This window comes from Cinclus cinclus, chromosome 20, assembly GCF_963662255.1.
Source record: "Cinclus cinclus chromosome 20, bCinCin1.1, whole genome shotgun sequence".
Classification (NCBI taxonomy): domain Eukaryota; kingdom Metazoa; phylum Chordata; class Aves; order Passeriformes; family Cinclidae; genus Cinclus; species Cinclus cinclus.
Window position 1 is genome coordinate 6918349 of NC_085065.1, and position 12176 is coordinate 6930524.

The window sequence follows — 12176 nt, forward strand, 5'->3', positions numbered from 1 at the left end:
TTAGATAGATGGGGCTAAGAAGCAAATGCTGTCTCAAAGCAGCTCCTTTCACCTTTGCAACTGCCAATTGTAGTAATTTTTAGTCAATTTGGTTTGGTTGTTAATAAGGACTTGATTCTAATTTCACCATGTGCAGCTTTAACTTGTTAACAAGTTGCTCCAGGAGATCTTTATAGGACAGTGGAAACCAGGGAGAGGAAATAATTACAGTGTTTCCACCTATGGTAGTCTGCTTCAGGGCAGGTATAAATAGATCCCTAAGTGTTTGTTCATTTAAAATTTCAGCCCAACTGCTTTCTCAATTGCCAGCAGCAGAATTAATGGATGGGGTTTTTTCTTAAAAAATGAGGGCAAAGATCATCTACTAAATATCACCCTCCCTTCCCTCTAGACTGCAAGTGGTATTTAAAAACTTACAGATTTTTTACCAAAACCAGATGCTGGGTGTATAAAAGTGCAGGCAGTTTTTCAAAGACATTCTATTTGTTTGAAAAGGGAAGGACAATTAGATCAGAAAACTCAATTCAGCTTCAGAACAGAGGAACTTAATGGGGAAGAAAAAGAAGGAGTTTACATTTCATTCACTTGGTGCTTCCAAAAAGCTCTGGACTGGTGCATGCAAAGAGTAGCTCACTTTGGGGCAGCACCACAAGCTTTGAGAAAGCAGTTACTAAAGTGTCTGAAAGCACCCTGCTTCTCTTCAGAGAGCAGAGGGACCACAACAATGCCCAGATGGGGTGGAACGGTGGTCCCAGCAGGTTATGGGGACATTGATCTGTGAGCTGGGCAGTGGGACACTTGCATCCAGCTTGAGCATCCCAGAAATTAAAAAAAAAAAATAATCCTGACTCAAAGAAGGTTTGGAAACCTCTCCTCAGGGCCCAGCACACCTTGGTGCGGGAGGAAGAGGAGCCCAGTGTGAGTGGCCTGGACCTCTCTCCAGGAACAGCACTCCCACAGCTCCATCTACTCATGGCTGGAACCCAAAGCCCTGCCAACATCCATTTTTCCCTGAACCAAATAGTTTAAATAAACTTGCCCAGTGTAGGCTCAAAGAAATACAATAAACATCATTTGTGTGGTTCCTTGGGAGCTCAGCTAATGGGCAGCCTGGAAGGACTTTCTAGGCAAATGTGCTCCTCTGGCCTCCCACACTGAAACCTCACCTTGCACTCCATAGCAGCCCATCAGTGCAAGACCCTGCTTCTGCCTGTTGCTCAAGCTGCAGGTACCACATTTAACCAAGCAATAGCTAAGAAACCAAAGACATTTAACCAAACAATAGCTACGAAACCAAAGACATTTTAAGTGACTTGCGGTGTCTGTTGAGCACCAGTTGCCCTTTTTGTGTTCTACTGTGTCTTCAGTCCTGATGCTCTGTGCTCAAGTCTCCTGGGTCCCATTCAGCTGCAAAAGCCCAAACCTACAGTGAGAGGAACAATCTAATCTGGTAGGGAAATAAAACAGTTGATGACTCATAAAAGCAAAAGGGACAGATATTTGAAAACGAAAATAGAAGAAGAGATTCAGATGTAATTGTGATTCCTACCACAGGAGTGCCTGGAGAAGTAGTAAATTCTGCCACATTCTTCCACTCAAGCCCCCAGCTAGCTTCAGTGGAGCCAGAACTCAAACCTGTGGTTCCAGGTAGCCGTAATAAAGCTTGGATCTGGATTAAACTACTCTTCTGAATGCCTGGGGACGTGGTGGCATGTGGCAGCCTTGGCTGCTTCAGGCTGCCCTGGAGCATTTGAAGGAATATGTTGGTTGGTGACAGCCCAAAGCACTGGGACAGAGCTGACTGCAGCCACAGGAGCTGGGGCTCTGCTGGAGTATGAGACAACCTGAGGGAGAAAGAGCTGTTCCAGGTTTCCCATGGGGAGCTGACTCCAAAATCAACTCTTTTGAAGATGGCAACAATGGCACAAGACTGGGCAGCACAGGCTGCATGTGTGCTCTAGGAGAGGAGGATAGGAGGCTGACAGGTGGAGTCGATGGCTGCTCTTCAGGGGAAGAAGGACCCCAGACTGGCTCAGACACCCTGTGCTGGGGAGGGATGGGGTGTCATCCCTCATAGCCCAGCTGTAACACTTGGAGCTGTCACCCCTGTGGTCCCTCCTCTCTCCCCAAGGCAGCGTAACGAGGCCAGTGGAAATCTGAACAAGAGAGATTTCCTTAACTCAAGGATTCCTATTCAAAGCTACATCTATTGACAGATTTTTTCTATTCCTACACTTAGCAGACGCTGATAGTATTTATTGAGCTGATCTCAGGCACCAGAGCTGGATCCTGACTCTTGATATGCAGGCAATCATCAGAGTCTGTTGTGTTTGCATGAATGTACTAATCCTGCCTCTGCTCCCTGAATGCATAAAGCCATGTATAGGACCACTCAGCTCTCAGAGATTTGGAGATGGCTGCAGAGGGTGAGACAGTGTTTTTAATATGGATAACTCCAAGGCAAGCTATTTTGGTACCTCAGGATCATTAACATTTTTGAATGTCTGAGAAGCTGCTAACATTTATAAGACATTACAACCAAGATTTATTCTCCCAAATGGAGAAAGAGCTCTTATTTTTCACATACAGTCTAGATATTGATAATTTTCTCATTTTCTGATATGACAGGGCTTGGGGATTTTTTCCCCAGTGAGACAAGATGACTGACAGATGGAGATAAGAATTTCTCATAAAGCGAAGCAATGCATTTTTACACAGCTGAGGCTGGAAGAAGGCAATAATTGTCCTAATACATAGGTACACCTCTCCAGAATGGCTGATTATTTACGTCAAGAGTCAGTCATCACTGACCAGAATGCCAGACATGTCTTCCCAAGCCAAGGTGTGAGCTGAGTTCAGTGCAAACAAACCCTCACCCCTCTGCCCACCTGCTGTGCTGCTGTTGGGTGGTGAAGGCTGGTCCTGCATGGTGGTGCTAGCCTGGGATACCCTGACCATGGTGGGTCAGACCAGCAGAGATTCACCAACATCTCTGTCATGGTGAATCCAAGCCACTGTCACAGAGATGGCACTTGGCACAGACTTAGTTCAGTTTTAGGGTCATTCTCAGCAAATGCTGGCGTGCTTGGAGAGCCCAGGAAACTTGGGGCAGGAGTCAGAACTTCCACTGCAGAACTCATCTGGAGACTTAAAAAAAATGACAACAAAAAACACCAAAACCCCCTCAAAACAACAACAGTAATAAAAAGAAAAATAAAAACAAACAAAGAAACAAAACCCCCACCAAACCCCCCAAAAGAAAGCCAGAGAAACTGCCTCCAGCTCTTGGGCTAGGACAAAGCCTTGGAGCAGCAGGAGAGCAGGAGTGCACATTCCCAGTGTCACCACTACTTCTGACCCCCTAGAACAGCTTTGCTTCCTGCAGGGATCCTCTGGAACCCTCTGGCTTTTCCCATGCTAGACCACATCTTGTGGGGTTGTAGCTGTTGCACTGGTGCACACAAGCCAAAATTTACACCCCTTTACCTTCTTTCCTCCCAGCCTCCTCTTCCAGCTGCTCTCCCCTCTCATTATCTGTGTATTCTGTTCTTCTCTGCTGCTCCTAATAGCTCCTGTCTATGCCAAGTCCCATCCTACTCAGCTCTCATTAAACCTCAGACCTTGGGGAGAGCTTTTCTGCATTGATTTCCCAGCCAGCTTTTGTCTCTTTGACATCTAGGTTCTCTTTGTTTGTGCTTTTCTCTCTGAATCTGGGAATCATTCTGCTTCAGTTGGTGCATGGATCCAGGCCCTGATATTTTGTTAAACTCTGTGGGATCTCTTCTGCATGGCAGGTGCAGTGGTGGGTACGACTGCTCCCCTGCACCAGCAGCACCCACGGTCCTGCACAGGCCTTGAGAGGCTGATGTGTATCGCAAGCAGTAGCAAGATTATCCCATGCTAGACACTGGCTTGAGAGAGACATGATCCCTGGCAGATACCAGCTCCAGAGAGACATTTTCCACGGCATCCCTGCCCAGGAGTAGATCCTGAGTTAGTGTAGCAGAGGAACTGATTGTACAGGGCTGTGCTGCTCCAGAGAGAACGGCCTGGGGTCACCACTTCGTGTTTTGTTCTCCTGATGTCTCAGATCAGTATCTCCATAAAAACCTTTGGATCTGAGCAGCCCCTGCCCGCAGCAAGTGCTCCCCCTGGAGCATGACAGGTCTTGGAATATGTGTGCCAAGAGGATCTTTTATTTGGAAAATAAATGCTATTGACTATTTATAAAGCTCGGCTTAGAGCAAGGCAAGGCCAGCAGGAAAAAATGCCACCATAGGTGAGTGAAGGTGCTTAGTGAGGAGTAGGGCAGCCCCAAACTATAAGGCAGCAGTGAGCAAGTAACTTGGCTTTTTCTTTTTTGCCTCCTGCTGATTTAGTCTGAAATTTAGCATTTCAGTGGGCACTTTGTCCTGTTATATGGTGATAAAACTCAGGACTCAATAACTGAGATCTGCTGTCTGGCATCACAGCAATACAAATAACAATAAAGGAAACAAAATAGAAGTGAGTCAGGCTAGTTTTCACTTGGAAAAATATCAGTTATCCTTATTACTCACCAGCTCTCCTCCAGGGTACTCTGCTGGCCACCATTGAGGCTGCAGTTGTAGGGAGGCTGGATTTTGCTCAGGTCCTCCTCAAAAAGGTTCTCCCTGGGGTTTTGGAGGGTTGGTGGTTGCACATGCACATGAACAGGGCTGTGAGTATAAGCAGCCTTTTTGCAGAACAAAAGCCTTTTAGCAGCTGAGCCCAGTGGAACCACAAGGCTGAAGAAGCAGCACAGCATGGAGAGGCCACAGCCTATGGTGGGATGGACAATCCTTGAGACCCAGGTCTTCATCTGGGGGGAAAAAAACAGAGGAGGGAGCCTGGAGGGGGCCACCCTGGCCCTGAGGCTGTCTGAGGTCACCAGTGGGCTCCTGAGCTGTGACTCTGTCATGCCCTGCAGAGCATCATCACAGCAGCTCCGATGCATCCAAAACACAGACAAGTGGCCAAGTCCAGCTGGAAGTTGATTCCTGCTGTTGAGATTTGTATTTATTAATTTGTAGCCCACTTGCTTTCTTTTGGCACCATTTTTCTCTGCAAGTGAAAAATTTCCCCTGAATCACTGCGTGTTATTTCCACTTGTCAAGATAAAGGTTAATGAAATACCAGTAACTGCATCACAAATCCAGCTCCATATCTATCCAGGATTTTATATGGCAAGTTATACTGCACAGCCTGTTCTTAGAAAAGGCTGTGATTAAAAAAAACCTAAAACTGTCAAAGGTCAAGAAATTCATAGTTAGAGCAGCATAGCCTGTGCCCTTCCCTCCTCACATCTCGTCTGCAGGACAAGGAATAAAAAACCTCCTGGACCTGCCACAAACAAGTGCGGGACAAGATTTCCTCCAACACACAAGGTTCTGCAGGACTGTGGTATTTAAACAGCATTTTTGTTTGCAAATGTTGCCTGCATCTGGATAAGGGTTACTTGGATATTTATACATTACGTAAATAATACATAAATACACAAATACCATAGAATCATAGAGGATCTTGAGTTGGAAAAGACCATTGAGTCCTATAAATATATATAGAATTCAGAAGCAACATGATGCTATAATCGACATATATCTGTCTTCAAAGAGCTTTGCACCAGGGGCACAAGGAGAATTTGACATACTTGCTGGAAAAAGGTTTTCGTGCTCTGAACGTGAAACCACCAAGGACTGGCTGAAGGACACTGTGCCCAGGGACAGGGGAGCTGAGACAAATTTTACTGCTGCAAACACCCCTTCAGGATCCACTGGCACAGCCTCATTCCCCAAGTTAAACCCTTGGAAACACAAAAAATGCCCCTGTCCAGCAGCAGTTGGGGCACGTGAGGTTTCAGGAAGGAAGGGAGGAGCTGCTTTGTTTTTTTCTTAGGGAAGGCCAGCAATGGGCTGAGTGTCAGGAACTGTATTTGGGGTGAGTCAGAAGATTGGCATGGGGTGGTTTGCATTAATACCAGCTTGAACACATGCCAGAGAGGATTTCCAAAATTCACAGCCAGTTATTTCTGGTCACAGAATTAGGAGATCCTATAGCCTGTTCTTCCACTCTGAGGCATGCGATCAAAAGCCTGTGGAAATTATTCTGAGATTTGTTTGTTCTGTAAATATGTATTTAAAACCTTGAATACAGATGACTAAGTTTGAAGAAAAAACAAAAACAAAACAAAAACTTCTAACAGAGCAAACCCTCTCACAGAGAATCTTATTCTTCCTTGGAAGTGGATTAAAAAGCATTGTTATGAAATCCCAATGCAGATTTTATTATGGGCTAAATCAGAGTGCTTTGGAGTTTTTGGAATTTGGCTCTGAAGTTTAGTGTTTCAGCCCATGTGCTCCATATAAGAGTAAGATAAATGAAAGGATGTACTTTTTCTTCCTTTTGATATGCAAAGATTCAGATGAAATGCTTGCTTTCCAATCTGCTTTTTCAGTAGAAATTCACCAGAGATCCTATCAACATGAAATACCCTGTGAAGCCTGAGGAGCTCCTGAAATGATTGATGACATCAAGAGCCAAAAGAACATGTACAAAGCATTTGCAGAAAGAGATCCTTAATCACCCTGTGAAGCCTGTTGATTTGTGGCCAACTGCTTAACTTAGAGCTTGTGTTGTCATATATCTAACTTTAAAGTTTAATGAGCCAGTTGGAGAAAGGAAATCTCTGTTAAAAAATTCAGTCCTGTCCCTTCAGCTGCAATGTGAGCAATAGCACACTTCATTGGATACTCTCAGCAAGTCCCTCATTAAAACAGTAGCATCAGATGCGATCTAATTTTCCTAATATTTGTAGATTACAATGCAAGAACAAAAAGATTTGAGATTTTATGTATTCCTGAAGAATAGGTTAAAAAAGGCCAAAACACCAACAAAACAGTGAAAGTTGCTCTTCAGTTTATATGTTAGACCTTTTTCATGTACAAATATTTTACTACTGAAATTGAATATCAATATTATTTTTCTTTTTATTTTTTAAAAAATTGCCCACTAGATGGCTGTAATTGTTATGGCCATGCTTCATTTTGGGTATCGAATTCCCATCTTTAAAAAAAATCTGTTCTTTCTTTTTGTTATTCTTCAGCACATGTTCTCACTCTCCAAGGCAGTGTTTGCAATGATGGGATTCTCACCTTGGAGATTTCAGCTGTTTGTAGGAAATTTAGGTGTCCAAAATGGCCACTGCAATGGGCTTGTATAACATCTAAGGCACAGAAATCTGCAACCATTTTGAAGGATAAAGTGGGAATTCATTTTTCATTATTGAAAGAAATACGTTGTTTTCTGCTAATTCAAGGAACGATCAGAGAGTCGGAGCCCTTTGGAAAGAGTCTCTGATAGTGTGGCATTTAATGTGAGCAGCTTGTGATTACTGTTGGAGCACAAAAACATTGTAAATCTGACGAAGGAGAGCCCAGAAGGCAGGATTGAGCATCTCCTGTGTCCTAGATTCAGCAGAGGAGCTGATGTGAGAAAGAAGCGGGATCTGCTGGAAGGAAAGCTCAAATGATGTATCGCAGGAAAGACAATTTCCCTGCTGTTTGCATGGGCTTAGTCCAGGAGCAGCGGTGCATCAGGGTAGTGGATTTGCAAAGTGTTTGCTGGCTATGGATCCTCCTGCAGTTTTCCAGCAGGTCCACCAAAGGGAATAGGCTCAGGTGCAGAAGGAGACTTTCCCCATTCAGCCAGTGAGCAGGGCACTGACGCTTCTTCTGAACAGAAATGCCTGAATATAAACATCTACATATCTTTGGCAGCCCTTGACTACAAGATATGAAAAGGGAACTGCCTGTCTTCTGTTTTAAGCCAAACACAAGTTTTAAGCAGCATGCAGAGACATTTGCAGGAATTCTCCACCGAGCGTGAGCCAGTAGAGAATCACCCAGGCATTGCTGCAAACCCTCGGGCACAGTGCATGGTTCTGCCAGCAGCACATAAACCTGCCCTTAATGGGAATTACTTCATTTCCATTGAGGAGCTGGCCCACCAGTTCAGCACTGCCCCAAAGGAGTTATCAGGGGCCATCAGGTTTCATAAGACTGAAGTGCAACTTCATTAAGTGTCTTTGAAAGAGGGTTTGTTCAGCTGGAGTGAGAGTAGCTCGGTCAGGGCAGTGCCTGAGGCTCACCTAAAAACACCCCCCAGCACAGCACTGAGCTCTATGGATCATCTGGAAGAGAAGAGAGAGCACCTCTGGAAAAGGAAGTGCTGTGATAAGATTTGATTCAGAGAAATTCAGGACTGCTGTAGTGCACTGGTTTAATACCAGTCAAGTAGATAATTTCACTTATTGCTCACTCTTCCAAAAATACAATGCCAAGGTGCCTGGAGGGCCCAGCTGCAGTCAGACCAAAGCTCTACCTGGATTTCTTCCTAATTCAGTAGAATTTAGCACTCCTTTCTCTGTAGGCACAAGTAGATTCATGCCAGCACGTGAGTCCCACGTGCTCTGGGTTTGTCAGCCAGAGGTTGGGCATGGTCCCTGCCCCTCCAGATTAGCTCCAGGCATTGTCCCCAGCTCATTTTATCATGCTGGGTGTGGGGCTCTGGTTTGCCTTCTGTCCTTTCCTGGCACATGCAAATCCAGGCTACCTGGATATTTAAATCAAGTTCATTGTCATGCTAGCTGAACAACTTATAAATGGATGTTAATCAAGAAAGAATAATGAGCCTTCAAATTCCCCTAAACCGTAAGTAAGGACAAAGTGCTCAAGTAAAACATCCCTCATTCTAAATGGGTCCTTGCTTCTAAGTCTTCTGCATCCACAAAACAGGGTAAAGTAAACACTGAGAAAAATGGGTGAGAAAAGTTAAGTACTCCTCAGGAAGATGGACATCTGTTTCACCCTCTCTTCCTATTCCCTTCAAAGCAATTCATGCCATCATCCTGTAAAACAATCTGAATAAGTCCCTGGAACTCAAGACATTTCTTTGAGATCCTGTGATTCTGTGACTTTTCTGTCTTTCTGCGTCTACAGTGAATCTTGCTGAACAGGTTGAACCAAAACGATCTTCTTACAAACATCCTGCAAATAGATCAATGCCATATCCTGTATCAAACACCCTACCTGGATCCCACTGAATAAATGGATGTCTCTGCTATGAAATTATAAACCAGAACTTCATGTGGCATCATACCCATATAGATTTGAAACAATTTAGCTTTCAGCAGAGTTTTCAGCATTGCAATTCGAGCAGTATAAATAGCCACAGTCTGTGAATATTGCAAAGGACAGGGATTAAGGTCAGCAGCCACACTGCAGTGGTTGGCTTTTGAAGGCTGTTGGGAGCAGACTACAGAAGGTGCAGTGTACCTGGGGCTCCCATGCAACTGTGATGGGGTTGTGGATGCCTTGCATTTCTTGATAATCACTCTGGAGGGATTTGATCAAGAAACAGATGTGTGGAAACCTGCAAGATCATTTTGAATAACAGAAGCTCTCTTGCAGAGAGGACAAGGCTGGTTCAAGACCACTGCACCTGCTCCTGCATGGAGCAAAGTTTCCTTGCTCCATGTTGTCCTAGTGGAGCACAGCTTCCCACTAGCTCACCTGCTCCAAGGAAATCCCACACCACAGGGGTTTGCTGGGCAAACAGTGAGTCACCCCATAGATACCAGCACTGGAGAGAAATAGAGTTAGAGCTGCAATGGTTGCTTCTAACCTCATGTGACTCACCCAAGAAGATGTTTGGGTACTGGGTATTTTTAAAGCTGATAGAGGGCAGGTTAAAATAGGTAAAAAGAAGAAATTCTTCCCAGTGAGGCTGGTGATGTCTTGGCACCGGTTGCCCAGAAAAGCTGGGGCTGCCCCATCCCTGCAAATGTTCCAAACCAGGTTGGATGTGGCTCTGAGCAACCTGGTCTGGTGGAAGGTGTCCCTGCCCATGGCAGGGGATGGAACTGGATGAATGTTAAGGTCCCTCCCAGCCCAAGCCATGTTATGAGTCTGTTTGGGAGAGTGACACACATAAGATGCTGAAATATATTCAAGTACCCCAGAGAGTCATCTGAATTGTGCTAGAGATACACAGCTCAGAGCTGGAGGAAACCCAGAAGGCTGAGAGCAGCCCTGCTGGGTCAGATGGCTGCTCACTTTCTCAGGCTGAGTTGTGCTCACACCAGAGCCAGAAGCCCCACAGCCAGGGGGAGGCTCTGGACAGCATACCTGGGGTCAGGTGGGCCTTGGGGTGGGTCACATGCTTTCTGAGAAGGGACTCTGTCACCTACATTAGTTTTACCTGAGAATTGCTCTGAAACAAAACATTTTGTAAGCCTGAACAGAAACACTGGGGAGCGCTCGGCAGCGAATTCTTTCTCTTGCTGCCTTTTTATTTTGTATGATTTCCAGCAAAAACATTTCCTCTGACTGTTTTCCTCCTAGAAACAGCTTTCTTCCAGACAGGGCTACTGTGCCACTATTTAGCTGGGTAGACACAGGGCTATTTAAAACACAGAGCTGGAACATTAGCAAAACACTTGTCTCATTCCAAGACAAGCAGGGAAGGGAAGGGTGCACATCACCGAGTGCAACCTTGCTTGTCCCCAGGAGGTTTGTGCCTGCGTCATGCCGATTTGTGCTGAATTTAAGGCTGCTGGGGATGAAGTCTGTGGCAAAATCTGACAAGATTTTTTAGAAGCTGCTAGCTCACAGCCTTGAGTATTTATGATTTTTGGCTGCCAGCTCTCACACACGTTGCGGTCAGCAGTTTAATTATTTATCAGCCTCTGTACAGTACCGTTCAAGCAGGAGCCATCAAATCTGATGTTTTGATAATGCGAGGGTAATTGGGTAATTTTTTTTTTCTTCCCCTCCCACCAGCTCCAACCCCCTATTCTGCTGGGAGATGCAGAGTCATAGCTCTGCTGGCTTGGCTTCCCGCCACCTCACTGCTCCTTTAAAACCCCATACCTCCCATTGAAGGAACTCAGTGTCCTGTTCACCAGGAGGACGTCAATGTTTCTATGGAAACTCTTCCCAAAGATTCTTGCTCCTCGCTGCCACTGCTGCGTATTGTATGACTGGCTTTGTACACTGCAATTCATTATCCCGGCTGTGACGAAAAGGGAGCAGCTTTCTGCCCAAGGGGAAAAAGCATTAAAGGAAAAAAAAAAAAATAATACCCAAAACACTAACCCCCCTGCTCCACCACCTTAATATTAATAAATTAAGCCACTAAAACCAAAGGTGCTAAAGTCATTTGGCATTTGAGCTATGAATGGAATCTGCTCGCCTGTGCTCCTTGCACTGAAAAAAACCCTTTCCTGAATAATTAACTCAGCTGAAGAAGCTTATAAATTCTTCGTAAGGTCCTTTCTCCTTCTGAGTAGAGAGAAGAAAATTTTCCACCCCTCACAATTACAATCCTGATGATGAATGAGTGTCACGTAGGTAACAAATGTGACTGAGCAGGAACCCTGTGCATGAAGTGCGTGGAGAACAGGGGAGGCTCAAACCCAGGCTCAGATTTTTGGATTTGAATTAATGTCTGCAAAGGGGATACAGAACTAATAGGCTGAAGGACAATTCACATTAATTTCTCATTTGCCTCAATAACAGGAAATATCCGGGAGCAGCAGAGAATGTGGTGACAACATTTACGTATGTGTCCCTTCCTAATGATGTCCAAAGGTGACCAGATTACTCATCCCTCTGCAGATGAGCTCCAGGTATTACCTACTGACAGGTAAAATGGTCTAGGTTTTGTTCCCACCTTTACCACAGTTTTGCTGTTATTTTGTATTCAGACATCACTGTTAACTGTGAAAATCTGAATTTTCTAGGTGCTGCTCTGAAGGAGCCTGGAACCTGATTTTCTTGACTTCCCCTGGATCACTGATGGGCTCCTGGCACCTCAGGCAATCAGATTTCAGGTGTCCCAAAGCATGTACTTCAAACCCAAGCTACTGAACTCGTGACACTTGCAGAAAGACAACTCCTTAACCCAACAGAACTTTGAGATCTGAAGGAAAACATTACACTTATCTACTTTGCTGGGAACCAGCACTGAGTAAAAATCCGAGTAAAGATGAGAATGATAGGAGACAAGTATTTTATTTTTAAACCTTATGAATTTCTGAGTAGTTCTGCTTTGTCGCTTTCCTAGAGAGGAAGGGAGGAAGGCAGGGTTGGGAAGATCAG